At 34.1% G+C, this 16102-nt stretch overlaps 1 long non-coding RNA gene across 1 annotated transcript; it reads right to left on the reverse strand.

The window, feature by feature from the left end:
• Window positions 1–1542: 1542 nt before the first annotated feature.
• On the reverse strand, window positions 1543–13792 carry LOC145790900 (uncharacterized). The gene is made up of 2 exons (XR_014330265.1): window positions 11504–13792; window positions 1543–1863 (listed from the first exon to the last, which is right to left on the reverse strand). It is a non-coding gene; the product is annotated as an uncharacterized LOC145790900 (long non-coding RNA).
• Window positions 13793–16102: the final 2310 nt, after the last annotated feature.

Consider the following 16102-nt stretch of genomic DNA (forward strand, 5'->3'; position numbering starts at 1 on the left):
AAAAAATTCATGTTAATAAAAAGGGAGCTTTTTTTGATAAATCTTCTTTCTGAGAGTTTTTTTCTATCTAACCTATATTTTTTTTGACTATTCCATTAGATCCGATTTGAGATAAGAAGACCAAAACACCCTCAGTCTCTCATGCCCCCTATTAATATTGATATTTAATGTTGATTGTCATTATGTTTTGGTAGTTCTCATGCATTAGGATGTTGATCGTCATTATATTCATATTAATTTGAAATGAATTTTTGTCGTTGGGTTGTCAATTACATGATGTTAATATTCACATCATGTAATTGAAATGAATATTCACATTAATTTGAAATGAATTTTTGTTATTGTGTTGTCAATTACATGATGTAAATATTCATACTAAAACATACTAATGTGAATGTTGACATCACTACATTAGATGAGAGAGAATGTTTACATTATTTTTAATGTGTTGTCAATTAAAAATATTTTCACATTATATAATAATATAAAATAATAACATCAATGTTATTTAATTTGTGTATGAAATTTCCTATGCCTTTGTCCCTTCTCTTCTCTCTCCTCCCCCAACATTAAATATCAAATATTAAATACAAGGGCATAAGAGTTTAAGAAAATAGTGTAAATCAAGAAAAAAGACTTTGTGGAATAAAAGTACAAATATATGGGACTAAGTGGGTTAAAAAATTCATTTACGGATTTCTTGGGTTAGAACACTTCTAAATGAAATTTATCAATAAAATTCCCTAATAAAAATCCGATATAATAACTGATAATAATATCTCCATTATAGGAATAATAGGTTATAAAATCTATAATTAATAATAATATCTTTACGCTTAAAAAATTCATGCTCAATCATAATGAATTTCAACAAAGATGTAACCGAACAAGATAATGAAAGAACTTGAGTTCATGATATGGGACCGAGCCAATATGGAGTGAGACCTGGTGAATTTCATGGCCGAGCTTTTTGCTTTGTAGTTTATCTCTAAGTAGTTTCCAAGATAAAGTAATATTCCAATCCAAAAGTTCACTGTGTCTGAACAATAGTTTTCATAACAAATCTCTAAAAATAATGCAAAGCTTAGATATGACATAAGCATGACCTAGCATTATTGCACAAAAACCATGTTCTGGTAACTTTTCATAGAGTTATCATGGACAAATTAATGGTTTACTAGTGAGGTGGATGCATGCATTGAGTTATGATGCCCGTTATAGGGGATGAAAATCTTTTTGATTGCATTTGACTGCTTTGTTTGGTAAACATTGCGTATGACGCCCGTTACAAGGGATGAAAATCTTTTTGATTGCATTTGACTGTTTTGTTTGGTAAACATTGCTACCAATGAATGAAAACAATCAGAATTTAAAATAAAAGAATCTGGGAGAAGCAAAAAGCCCTTAAGTTTAAAAATTCATTGGTTATAAATAGAATTTAGAAAACAAAAAATTCATCAACTAGGTTTCTTTTGAACTAATAAAAGAAGATAGAAAAGTGTCAAATATTAATACGCACAAGCAAAATGACAATTGCCAATATGTGAATACAATATCACGTGCTACATTATATATGCAAAAGTTCAAACTGTAATTATGTTTAGTTTGTAAATACTGTTCTAGTCTTAGAAAAGATAAAACTATAAAGCATATTTTCAAAATACAAAATGTATACATGTATTTTTCATTTTTCCCAACATCATGTAGAATCAAAATAAAAATTCTAGATGATTGATCTTTTGCATCTACTAATGAAAACATTGAAGAAAACTTAACATAGCAAAAGATCAGCTGATCAAAGTCCATCATGTCACTTTGTTCACCAAAAAAAGAAAAAGACCCATCATGTCACCCATTCCAAGCCTGAAATAGAAATAGTTACAGGCTCTATTATCAGAATCTTACGATTCACAATTCGATTTACAATTCGATTCATAATTTTTGCAAAATCAATACGAATCTATGGGTGAATCTATTTTGAAAGTGAATCTCTAGTGAATCGCACCATTCACAATCGATTCACAATTTGATTCACTTTTTACGATTCATGCAATTTTTGAAATTATTGTGTCCGACATATTTTTCACTCTTTTTTTCTCCATCTTTTTAGTGAAAATGACAGAATACAACTTCTAATAGCGTTTAATACCAAAATAACCAACATATATACATGATTTGTTGTTATTTTAGTGATCATGGAGTTTTTAATAGAATCCAATCAGATTCAGTCAGACCCAATATATTTTTAACCTTTCTTCTCATTTTTTTTTCCTTTTAAAAAATCATAATATATCTTCTAAAGATGTTTAAGATTGAAGTTACACTATGAATTATCTATTACTATTTTATTAAATTGAATATTACATGTGTGAGGTTGGTTATACTTTTTAAAATGTTTTAGGCTTTAAAATTAAAGATTTTAAATAATTCTTTCTTATTATTTGCTCACTGTTACTTAGAAAATTATATATGCTTATTGTCAAAATATCAACATTATTGTTAATTATTATTATTATGGAAATTGATAGTTTGTCTATTTAGTTATTATCTTTATTAAGAATCGTTGATAAGAAATATCTAAAAAAGAAAAAAGGTAAGATGGCGATCTTACATAGGAACCTTTGTTAACTTGTTACCTATTAAACTACGTGATTATTATTCAAAATAACATTTTCATTGATTTAAGTTTAAATATTTTATATTCATAAGATATATTTAACATCTAAATGTATAAATATATGTTTTTAAGTAATTTAGAAAAAGTGACCAAATCTTTACAATTCATAATTCAATTTGATTTGCGATTCGGTACGGGGCCATTTCGATTCATGATACGAATCCCGATTTGACAACTATGATTACGAGTTACTCTTCTCAATCAAATTGGGAAAATTTCCAAGTAGCATTCTGCGTCAATGATCCAAAGAATGCAAGATGAAATGAAGAGCAGTAGTTTGCACCCAAAAAATAAGAAAAAGAAAAAAGAAAAGGTAAATGAATGGTAAAAGTTTACTCAAATTGGGAACAACTTCATACAAACTATTATGTCATTTTTTTTTTTTGATCGGCAAATGTTAGTTGTTAGATTAGCACCTATGAGAAAAAATCTCTGCACCCATGGTAAAGCATCTAAGTGCTTGCACTCTCTTAATTTAACTCCCCCTAAGGGGAATTGAACCAATGACCTCCTTGGGACTAAGCCCTAAGGAAGGCATGGTGGCCAACTATTATGTCATTTCTAATACAAAGAATTGCATAGACTTTTTTATTTATTTTATTTGACATACAAAATAACCCAAAGAAGTTTTCAAATATAGCTTAAAGATAGAATGCATTTAGATGCTGTTAATTCAAGTGAAAAATTATGTTGAATTATGTGGGTATTGAACTCTAGAAGTGAAGACTTCATATTTCCCATAGCAATAGCAGTAGTCCATGCCTCAATTGGTGTTAGGTTTTTATTCTTGGCAATCCCATTTGACAAAACTCCTTTCAGTTATATTTGTTTTCGCTCTTGTATTTCAGTGAGGATATGAGTTTTAGATGCGAATCCAACCCGAATTGTGCCTTACAGAGAAGTTTGTGATGTTAATGCTTTCAAGATTGCCACTTCGCTAATTATGATGGGGGTCGAGCTGCCCGGTCAGCTCGAGGCCGAAGCAAAATGCAAAATTGCATTCAAAATTGCATGTCCGCCCTTGTTCGCTCGAGCCAAGGAATGCTCGCTCGAGCTAAGGCTTGCTCGCTCAAGCCAAGGAGTTTTCGCTCGAGCGACAGATTGCGTCCACACATAAACCTGAAAGTTAAGGTTCTCGCTCGAGCAAGAGAAGCTTTGCTCGAGCGAGCTTCAAAATCCGAATTTCTATAGGAGTTAGTTTTCTTCCAAATCTAGGATTACTTTGGTTTTCTATAAATAGTTGGTTTTCTCCCAAATCTAAGGTAATTCCTCCAGATCTTCTTTTTGGTTCTTAAGGTTCATATCTGGGGATATTTTGTTAGTTTTCTTTGATGTGTTATTGAGTATTCAACTCATGGTTTAAAGAGAGTACATCAAAGGTTTTGTTTGTTATACACAAGAGAGAGAGAGTTGTTCTTTGGGGGATTCTGAAGAATTCGAGCCTGAAGCTTCGGTGGATTCTGGAGTGGCTCATCGTAAAGACAATTTCAAGGTGAAGACGGGATTGGAAGAGACACATAGAGGTTGGTTCAATTCGGGCGTGGATTCGCTAGGTAATTGAGAGTATACCTGTGTTATTTCTTTATATCTTCTTAGTGGATTGTTTTGTGGCTGTTGTCCGTGATTTTTTTATCACAATTGGAGGTGTCCAATTGTGATTTTTCTACGTAAAATCATTGTGTCAATTTGTCTTGATTGTTTGATTGGGATTGTTATATACTGCTTAAAATTGATACATAATCACAAATCAACATCTAGGGGATTTCTAGATTTTTCAATTGGTATCAGAGCGGGTCGCTCTATTTTTTTTTTGTTTTACAAATCTTTTAGAGCGAGATCTTGTTTGATTTGTGATAATGGATACAATTCGTGAGGGAAATTCAATGGTTCGACCACCCCTACTTGACGGATCCAATTATTCTTTTTGAAAAGCTCGGATAAGATCGTTTTTAAAATCTATTGATGAAAAAATTTGGCAATCTGTCATGTATGGGTGGACTGAACCAATGATTACCGTTGATGGAGTAACTTTCCCCAAACCAATTGGTAAGTGGGACACAATTGATCACCAAAATAGTAGCTGGAATAGTAAAGCTATCAATTCTCTTTTCTGCGCTGTCACACCTGAAGAGTTTAGTCGTATTTGCAATCGTGAAGTCGCAAAAGAGGCTTGGGATATCTTACAAACTATTTATGAGGGCACTCCTTCTGTTAAACGTTCAAAACTTCAAAGGCTCACGTCTAGTTTCGAAAACCTTTCAATGAAAGATAGTGAGACCTTTGATGAATTTTATGCGAAGTTGAGTGACATTGTAAATTCCAGCTTCAATTTAGGTGAAAAAAATACCTGAATCCAAAGTTGTGGGAAATTTTTTGAGATCCTTGCCCGATCGGTTCCAACCAAAAGTTACGGCTATTGAGGAGGTTCAAGATGTTGACAACCTCAAGCTGGATCAGTTGGTTGGAAATCTCCAAACTTATGAAGCACATAGGAATTTCAAAAAGAAACAAAAAGATATTGTTTTTAGTAGTGCTCATAGAGTTGGAGAGGATTCTGATGAGGATTATGAGATAGATTCCAAGATTACGGCTGCTTTTGTTAAACAATTTAAAATTTTTTTTTTAAAAAATAATCCTAATCTTTGGGAATCTACTCATACTCATAAATCTAAAGTCAAAGATAAACTCAAAATTAATTCTATAGCCAAGAAGGAGAAAGGAAAGATACAAGGGAATTCTAAAAGAGTCCAATGCTATGAATGCCAAGGATATGGCCACTTTGCTTCAGAATGCCCCACTCGTTTGAAGAAGAAGAAAGCCCTCGCCATCACTTGGGATGATGAATCAGAATCTGATGAAGATGAAAGTGACAACGAAGATCAAGGCAAAGAGGGACATAAACAATTCCTTGCTTTCATGGCGGCTTCCGAAACTATAGCGATCCCGATTGTCCCTTTACTGTTCTGTTGCATTCCGGACTTGGGTTCCGTGATGTTGGTGGTGGTATACCTTGTTGTCATCCTTTAATTCCGCTTGATTGAGTTTTAGGATGTATTGGGCAGAGTTGTTACAGGTTGGTTGGGCTTTGGTTTCAATTCTTTGTTGCCCAGTTTTTAGGAGGTCCGCTCGAGCGGGTCTTCTTGCGCTCGAGCGGAGATTGCAGGCTCCCAGTATTTTGGTGCTCTGCAGAACTTCTGCAAGCATGTTTTTCACGCTCGAGCGGGTTTCTTTGTGCTCGTGCGGTGGCGCTCGAGCGGGTAGTACCTTTTGGTGTAAGTTCTGGGAGGGAGAAATCTACGCTCGAGCGGACTGGTTTTCGCGCTCGAGCGGATGTACTTTATTCTTGTGTCTTGGCGCTCGAGCGGGCCTTATTGCGCTCGAGCGGACCTAGTTTTTTGTTCTTGACGCTCGAGCGTTGTGTTCTCCGCTCGAGCGGGAATGTTGTATATCAGTTGGCAGCTGGGCATTTTAAAATCACTTTTTACATTCTCTCTCTCTCTCTCTCTCTTACTTTCTAAAAAGACATTTTTGAGAGTTCCTTTCTCTAGAAACTCCATTCTCTCTAGGGTTTGATCTAGTTAGAGTGTTTCCTTTTCCTTCGGCCTTTGTAAAAGTTGGGTTGATCATCGAGGGCTACACTTTGATCTGAGAATATTAAGTTTTGGAGCACGTTGAGTTTCTTCATTTTCTTCCCTTGAGCTCCGATTTTGAGGTAGGGATTCCTACTCACTCTTATGGTCTTTGACATAGATTTTTAGTTGTTTTGATAAAGTGTTGAAGTTGGGTAATTTTGGGACTTAGGGTTTCGAAATGTTAAAAGAGGGTTTTGTTATTTTGATTCCAAGAATGTGTGTTATGAGCTTCAAAAGAATGATATTGTTGTTGGTTGTTGAAATATAGACCATTGGGTCAATATTGGGAAATGGGGTAGAAAATCCTAATTGGTTGTATAAATTAATTGGTATGATTAATTTGGAAAAATTGTGGTTATATGGAATTAAGTTGGAAATAATGAAATTGACTCATTATATAGTAGAATAGTGGAGTTGGATTTGTTAATCGCTCACTTTTGAAAACATTGATATTTTATCTGTTGGAGCTTTTATTATCTGTTTAGAAATAATTGCTTGGACTACCGGTGGAGGGTAGTTTTGATTGTTGTAGACAATGCATGATGATTAGGCAAACTAAAACTAATCAATTGGATATGTCATAGAGTATGACGGTTGATAGAATACATTAACGTTATGTATTGATTGATTGTGTATATGACCCATGTGTATATACGTTGTGTATATGGGAGGAGATAGATGATGTACTCCACGGTTTAGGGGAAGATAGGGGATGGACCTCTAAACCAGATATTGTTTGGGAGGAGATAGGGGATGGACTCCACTGATACAGCTCATATACTTGTCAGTTAATGTGTCGATACAGCTTATATGCTCATCTATGGAAGTGTTGATACAGCTCATATGCTTATCTCTGGAAGTGTTGATATAGCTAATATGCATATCTGTTGAAATGTGGATACAGCTTGTATGCTTATCTGTTGAAATGTTGATACAACTAGTAGGTTTATCTATTGCAAATTGGGAAATGTCTAATATGAGCCACTGTCTCATATAAGTGGTTGGCCAGGTTCTGAGCCGTTGATGTAAATTGTGAAATTGATAAGAAATGGAAACTGAAATGAAACATGAACATAGCGGTCATGAAATGGAAATGGATTATGAATTGATTTATGGAACTTGAACATTTATCAATTGCTAACGTCTTAGTTATTGCTCATATTGTGTTTAGCATATTTCTACTGGGCGTTGGCTCACTCTATATGGGACATTATTTTCAGGTACAGGTAGTATGCCACCACCAAGGACATAGCTTGGATGATGATGAGAGTTGGAGACTCTTTTGTTTATTTTGTTTGTATTACATGTATATCAAGCCAAGGGCTTATTTTGTATAGAGTTAGTACTCTTCTTTTGTGTAACCAAGTGTTGACCTGGAAAGCTGTAAGCCCATAGGGCATTTGCTTTTGTTGTTAACATGCAATACTATTGTAAGAACTACTCTGATGAATATAAATGGTTGTTTTCTTTTATATAATTGCATGTCTAGTGACGAGTTTTATGTATTATTTTGAGGGCGTCACAGAAACTGAAGGACGAACAGAGTATCTAAAGAGCCCGGTTGAGAATGCCACTGATGATGAATCCTCTGGAAGTAATGATGAAGAACTTGAGCAAGCTTATGAAAAGTTGTATAAGGAATCTCTTAGGTTATCCAAATTGAATGACAAACTCACTATGAAACTCACAGCATGTGAAAGTGAGAATGTCAAACTAAAGGAGGAGATTTCCGAGGCTACGATTGATGCCATCAAGATAGCTAATGATCGACAAGCTCTTTGTGCAAAACTCTTGACTTGTGAGACAGAGAGGAATGAGCTACAGTAAATCTATGCAACATATTAAGAAAAGATTGAAACTCTCGAGATGTCTCAACTTGCCTTGGAAGAACTAATCATCAAGAAAGAGGAAGAACTCAAGTGTGCTATGGCTACCATTGGTCTTTGGAACAAAGGATCAAAGACTTTGGACAATATCATTGGGTCTCAACAAATTTGTTCTGACAAGAGTGGCATTGGGTTTGGTGGTAAGAAAGAGCAAAAACAGAGTGCTTCCTCATCTCATGATACAAGAACTGAAGGAAAGGGGGAACAAAAAATTCAACATAAGGATGGACTTCTCAAACTTCCTAGAGTTGGTAAGGTAAAAGAAAAGAAGGTACACCATGTACACCCTGTTTTTATTTGTCATCATTGTGGTATGCATGGTCATATTCGCCCTTATTGTTATAAGTTGCGTGGGAGAGTGTATTTGCCTAGACCTAAAAATTGGAAGTTGGAAGCCATGTCAAGACGGGTTCCTATTGTAGGGGAAAGGAACCACAACGTCAAGGCACCACCCAAGAACTGCAATTCTCACAACTTTGTTTGTACTAAAGCAGTTTGGGTGAGAAAGCTTGACTTGTGTTAATTTGTTTTGTCATTTTAGTTTTTGGGTTTCTGTGTGTTTTTTTTTTCATTACATGTGTGCTTGTTCGTTTTTTGTCTTGCTTTGGTTAAGAAAAAAAATAAAAAAAATAAAAAATTCAAAAAAGATTTTCTTAGTATGGTTTTGCAAGCTTGAAATTTTTGAGTGGTCCTTGGTGCATATTGGAATTGATGAGAATATCCATTACATGTTAATATATGTGTGCTTTCTGTGGTCATTACTCGTTTTGGAGTGTGTGTTTTTTTTATTAGTATGTCTCATTCTGTACACACTCTTGGATTAGCAAATTTTGGAGTCTTCCGCCTCAGTGATTATTTTTTTATGGACTTCTGACATTGTATCTTTTGCTTTTCTAGAGGAATTGACCTATACTAGCATATCATGGGTGATGTTGAGTCTCTTAACCACCTTCCATCTTTTTGCATCTCCATGACTTTCCCCTCTATTCTTTGTAGTCCAGCCATGAGGAAAAGGCTAGCTCAGAGTCACCAACCAGGCCATCCTTATTATGTCCATGCTTCTCTGGTTCGGTTTCCATACTCTTGAACGTGTCAGCCGCCAATGATTGTGCAAAAGAAACTGAAAAAGTAGAAGAAAAAAGAAAAAGAAAAAATGTGCAAAAGAAAGAAAGAAAAAAAAAAAAAGGATTCATTGATTGAGGGGGAGCCTCCGCTTTTACTCACCAAATACCCCTTAATTCCTAGTGTTTTGACTTTCCTTTGTTGTGCTTAGATTCTCTTGACGGAGGTCCAGCTTTCATATCACTACTAGGATTGAATCTAGTGTTTGTCGAACTCCAAGAGTCACACACACACTTTTATCATGGGATCTATGCTTTTCACATAATGCATCACTTTCTTTCATGAGAAATCTTCTACAGACTGTGCACATTGTGTTTACTAGTAATTGTGCTTCTTGGATAATCTTGTGTGTTCTAAGGTACAAATCTGAGATTTCTTGCTTGCTCCACCATATTATTTTTGTCTTTTTCTTCTCGTTCACTGTTTTCAGTGTTTGTGGTTGTTTTTAGTGAGGGGGAGTTTGGTTTATCTTGATTTAGGTTGGTAAGGGAGTTTGGTTTTTCATTGCAAGAGTTGTTTAGCATGAACACTTTGATATGTTTGGTAAGGGAGATTGGCTATATGTTTTGCATGTTGCTATGCACTGTTTGCTTATTATTTCCTTATTACATGCTATAGTTGTTTGAGCTTCATTTGTCAATTCGTGACAAAAAGGGAAGAAAGTTGTTTTTCATTTGTCTTAGGATTTCATGTATTCATGTCATGTGTCAGGTGTATATGTCTTAGTTTTCAGATTTTCATGCTACATGTTCTTAACAACTGCAAGTCGCATCTATTCATGTTTTCATCTCATGCTTCAAGATAATCGTGTCATATATCTATTGCTTTTTCATATACACTTGTGGGACTAATAGTTGTTTTGGCGATTGTGGCACTGATAGTTGTTTTGCAGATCATTAACTTGAGAAAGAAGTTTGTTTTTATTGGCTGTAATGGGTTGGGGTGATTAGGATTTTATTTGTTAGGTGTGTTTTGTCACGGCATTGCCAGAGGGGGAGATTGCTAGGTTTTTATTCTTGGCAATCCCGTTTGACAAAACTCCTTTCAGTTGTATTTGTTTTCGCTCTTGTATTTCAGTGAGGATATGAGTTTTAGATACGAATCCAACCCGAATTGTGCCTTGCAGAGAAGTTTGTGATGTTAATGCTTTCAAGATTGCCACTTCGCTGATTATGACGGGGGTCGAGTTGCCCGGTCAGCTTGAGGCCGAAGCAAAATGCAAAATTGTATTCAAAATTGCATGTCCGCCCTTGTTCACTCGAGCCAAGGAATGCTCGCTCGAGCTAAGGAGTTTTCGCTCGAGCGACAGATTGCGTCCACACATAAACCTGAAAGAGTTGATTGCTCGCTCGAGCCAAGGATTCGTCGCTTGAGCCAAGGCACTAGTAGAAATCACGAAAGTTAAGGTTCTCGCTCAAGCGAGAGAAGCTTCGCTCGAGTGAGCTTCAAAATCCAGATTTCTATAGGAGTTGATTTTCTTCCAAATCTAGGATTACTTTGGTTTTCTATAAATAGTTGGTTTTCTCCCAAATCTAAGGTAATTCCTCCAGATCTTCTTTTTGGTTCTTAAGGTTTATATCTGGGGATATTTTGTTAGTTTTCTTTGATGTGTTATTGGGTATTCAACTCATGGTTTAAAGAGAGTACATCAAAGGTTTTGTTTGTTATACACAAGAGAGAGAGAGAGAGAGAGAGAGAGTTGTTCTTTGGTGGATTCTGAAGAATTCGAGCTTGAAGCTTCGGTGGATTCTGGAGTGACTCATCGTAAAGACAATTCCGAGGTGAAGACGGGATTAGAAGAGACACATAGAGGTTGGTTCAATTCGGGCGTGGATTCGCTAGGTAATTGAGAGTATACCTGTGTTATTTCTTTATATCTTCTTAGTGGATTGTTTTGTGGCTGTTGCCCGTGGTTTTTTTTTTATCACAATTGGAGGTGTCCAATTGTGGTTTTTCCACGTAAAATCATTGTGTCGATTTGTCTTGATTGTTTGATTGGGATTGTTATATACTGCTTAAAATTGATACATAATCACAAATCAACATCTAGGGGATTTTTAGATTTTTCAATTGGTATAGTGCTAATAGTTTCATAATGTTTTACATTCTTTTGACAAGGTTGAGCAAATTTATATACTAACTTTGAACTTATGAACAGGTATGATGAGGTTGAGCAAAAGAGTTACCTGGTAGAGCAATTGATAAGCTTGGTGTATACCATGCAACCCATAGTGTCCACCGGGAAGAGAAGTCCAATTGTAATTGATCATCAGAACTACCCTTGCTAGCCTGCATGAACAGTTTCAAGGCCAAAGAAATAGATGTTTTAGGCATAAATGGAAAGCACAGAAGCGACGCTAACATCTGTAGTGAGTGTTGTTTTTTGCCTGTGTGGCCCTCATGCACTGTGTTGCCCTTTTAATGTGTATGATATGATAATCTTCATAAGCACAATAATTCATAGATAAAGATTCTATTTTTTCTTTTGTTTTGTTTCAAATATTGTAAATCATGTTCTACATGCAAATGCAAATCCAATTGAGAATTTCCGATCAACATAAGCAACACTGAGGAAGAGGGTTTTTATCTTAGTACTTGGTATGCCATAAAATTCATTTCTTTGGCATTGCCAAATCCATGAACAACAATAACTTTGTAGTTAGATCTGTGCTTGGAAACTCTAGAACAATTAAATTTTAAATCCATGGAAAAATATTGGTGTAGAAAACTATAGACCATTATATAAATTGGAAAAAGAAAAAGAAGCCAAAGAATACTATTTCTAATACAGACAATGGGAAAAGCATATATCAACATGGAAAGCAACACAAAACTAAAAATTCAAGTGATTCCTCCTCTAGAGAGAAAATATAGACCATATTGCGTTTAAAAATAAAAAAGTGAAGACTTCACAGTTGAAAGGGAAAAAATTGCAAACATAACATATAAAACTAAGATTTTTATAAAAATTAAATAGTTTCCACCAGTAGATCTAACAACAACACAAACACGAAAGATTTTATATATTTTCGAGAGAGAAGCTGAAGGAGAACATAAAAATTTGATCCATTTTCTGAAAGAAAAGAGAAAAATAAAGTAAGAGATATGGAGTGCGGAAGCATCATGTTTTAGAAACTATTTATATTTGCAACCATCCATAAATTTATATCATAACTCATAAATTTACTTCCATAACATGATCTAGTAATGCATATATTGATACTTAAAATTAGTTTCTTCCATCAAACTTTTCTTGTTATTTTGACTCAACATGATGTTCATTGATAATTGATAAGTAACAATGTGCTCCTGTTTTAGAACCATAATTTTTCAAACCATTGAAGCTACTTTTTCAACTCATATGCTGTAACCATTCATGCTAGTTTTTCAACTCATAGCAAAAATAAAAGCTTTCTAAAAAAATACATCTACAAAAAATAGGAAAAATCAAAAAGTATATATTAAGTAACACAAGAATTGACTCCACACACTAAATGAAAAACAGATTTGGGACAACAACAATTAACAACAAACATAGACAGCTCAAAGTAGAAATACCCAACCAACGGTAGCTAGTAAAAAGGTAAAATCTAACAACATAGCTAAGGTTATTCTTCAAAGCACAGCAATTAATTTGGAAACCTCCAAAATATTCTGAGGGCTTTCTGACCAAATAAAAACAGTGCCTAGTCAACTATTTCTTTTTACATGTGTGTTCACTGATTTTATTTATTTTGATTGTTTTTTGTTCTATAGAGATTGAATCTTTGTAATCACACCTGTGATAGCTCCTATAACTTGTACTTATAAGCAAAACATATAAAATTGCATGTAATACTATTGTGATTTCCCATTTGAATTACTTGCTCTTACCGGTACTAAATTTTTATGGATACATACCCAATATAAGCCTAAACACACACAATCATCCATCGACATAAACTAATTATTACTGAAACTCATCAAGTGAAAAAAAAAAAACAGAGCACACTCAAGAACATATATATAATTATGCATATACTCTACTATTTTAATACTATAATAATAATCATACAAGAGCTCCACCAGTCATCAGTTCCACTGGCATATTATATGTATAGGAAAATGTTATACAAATTACTCAGTAGAGAGAGAACTAAAATATATACATGTATATTTTTTATATTTATATTTACACAACTAAGATACACTTTATACAAATTATTGTATTGTTGAGTGGAAACAAAGTCGAGAAGTTGGAAACCTTGCAAATCCACATCCACAAAAACAATGAAAGGAAACGACATGAAATGAAAAATAATAATAATAAAAAATATTAGCCAACAAAATCCATAAAAACCACAACCACGCTACTCCAAAAGTCGCACAAGAATGAACAATTAAAAATCAAGAACAAAAACTAATTTTTTAGGTTCTCAATGAAAACCCTAATTTTCCAATTGAAATCTCCAATGATTTTTTCTTTTCTTTTTTTTGTGTGGTTATTTTTCATTTTGAGTCTCCAAACCTAACTCTACGCCGAGTCTCTCTACCGTGAGTTCATCTCTTCCTTCCATCGCTCTCCGTCGTTCTCCTTCCGGCATTCTTCTTTCCTTCTGTCGTCTTCTGTCTCTTGGTTAAAAAAAATTAAAATAAAAAATGTATATCAAATGTTAATAATAAAATTTGTGGAGTTAAAAATTTTTCAAGTTAACCCTACCTACAAAATTTTTTAAAGCCGCCATTGTCCTCAATGTATATCATTCAAAACAAAATTATATTAATTCAATAATTATAATATTATTATTTAATTGTGTTTGTCTTTAAAAAATAGATGATCTAGTTTTAAAATTGTATATGTCTTTTATTTTTCAGAAATAAGTGCGAAAAAATAAAAAACATCATGATTATTGGATCAAATGAATTTTTTCATGGATGATGTGCATTAAGGATTCTACAAAATAAATTATTGGGATTATCGAAATGAGACTTGTAGTAAGTTCACGAACCTTTCAAATTCTCTCATATTGATATGTGAATATGAAAGAAGTTAAATCCTTAAAATTTTTCATTTACAAATCTAACCAAAAATAAATAAATAAATAAATTCATGTTTTTTTATTTATTAATTACACTTTTCCTCTCAATTATCATTAAATATTTTATTTTTTTAATTTTAAAATTGTACATTTAAATCTCTCAATCAATAAAAAAAATTATACAAATACCTCCTTCAAAAGAAAATGAAAGTAAAATAAAGAAAGAGAACAAGAACGCACCCACCCTCCATTATTCAAATGTCATGATTTAATATTATAGGATGAAAAATCTAGAAATTCCCTAGATGTTGATTTGTGATTATGTATCAATTTTAAGCAGTATATAACAATCCTAATCAAACAATCAAGACAAATCGACACAATGATTTTAACGTGGAAAAATCACAATTGGACACCTCCAACTGTGATTAAAAAACCACGGGCAACCGCCACAAAACAATCCACTAAGAAGATTTAAAGGAATTACACAGGCATACTCTCAATTACTTAGCGAATCCACTCCTAATTGAACCAACCTCTATGTGCCTCTTCCAACCCCGTCTTCACCTCGGAATTGTCTTTACGATGAGCCACTCCAGAATTCACCGAAGCTTCAGGCTCGAATTCTTCAGAATCCACCGAAGAATAACTCTCTCTCTTTTGTGTATAACAAACAAAACCTTTGATGTACTCTCTTTAAACCATGAGTTGAATACTCAATAAAACATTAAAGAAAACTAACAAAATATCCCCAAATATAAACCTTAAGAACCAAAAAGAAGATCTGGAGGAATTAAATAGTTTTGGGAGAAAACCAACTATTTATAAAAAAATCCAAAAGTAATCCTAGTTTTGGAAGAAAATCAACTTCTTAAAGAAATCATTGTCAAACGGGATTGCCAATAATAAAACCTAACAATCTCCCCCTTTGGCAATGCCGTGACAAAACACACCTAACAAATAAAATCCTCAACACCTCAGCCCATTACGGCCAACAAACACAAACTTCTTTCTCAAGATTAAGATCTGCAAAACAGCTATTAGTGCCACAATCTTCAAAACAACTATTAGTCCCACAAGAGTATATGAAAAAGCAATAGACATATGACACGATTATCTTGAAACATGAGATGGAAAACATGAATAGATGAAAACTAAGACTCATGAAAAACAACTCTCAAACAACAAAAGCAAGATCATAAACCACACAAGCAATGATATGACGATGTAAATACCATGAACATACAAGAAGGGCAAATAGTGCATAGCAACATGCAAAACATATAGCCAATCTCCCTTACCAAACATATCAAAGTGTTCATGCTAAACAACTCTTGCAGTGAGAAACCAAACTCCCTTACCAACCCAAATCAAGATGAACCAAACTCCCCCTCACTAAAAGCAACCACAAACACTGAAAACGGTGAACAAGAAGAAAACGACAAAAATAATATGGTGGAGCAAGCAAGGAATTTCAAATTAGTACCTTAAAACACATAAGATTATCCAAGAAGCACAATTACTAGTAAACACAATGTGCACAGTCTGTAGAAGATTCCTCATGCAAGAAAGTGATGCATTATGTGAAAAGCATAGATCCCATGAGAAAAGTGTGTGTGTGACTCTTGAAGTTCGACAAACACTAGATTCAATCCTAGTAGTGATATGAAAGCTGGACCTCTGGCAAGAGAATCTAAGCACAACAAAGGAAAGTCAAACCACTAGGAATCAAGGGGTATTTGGTGAGTAAAGGCGGAGGCTCCCCCT

This window comes from Camellia sinensis, chromosome 5, assembly GCF_055761805.1.
Source record: "Camellia sinensis isolate YWXY chromosome 5, ASM5576180v1, whole genome shotgun sequence".
NCBI classification, from domain to species: domain Eukaryota; kingdom Viridiplantae; phylum Streptophyta; class Magnoliopsida; order Ericales; family Theaceae; genus Camellia; species Camellia sinensis.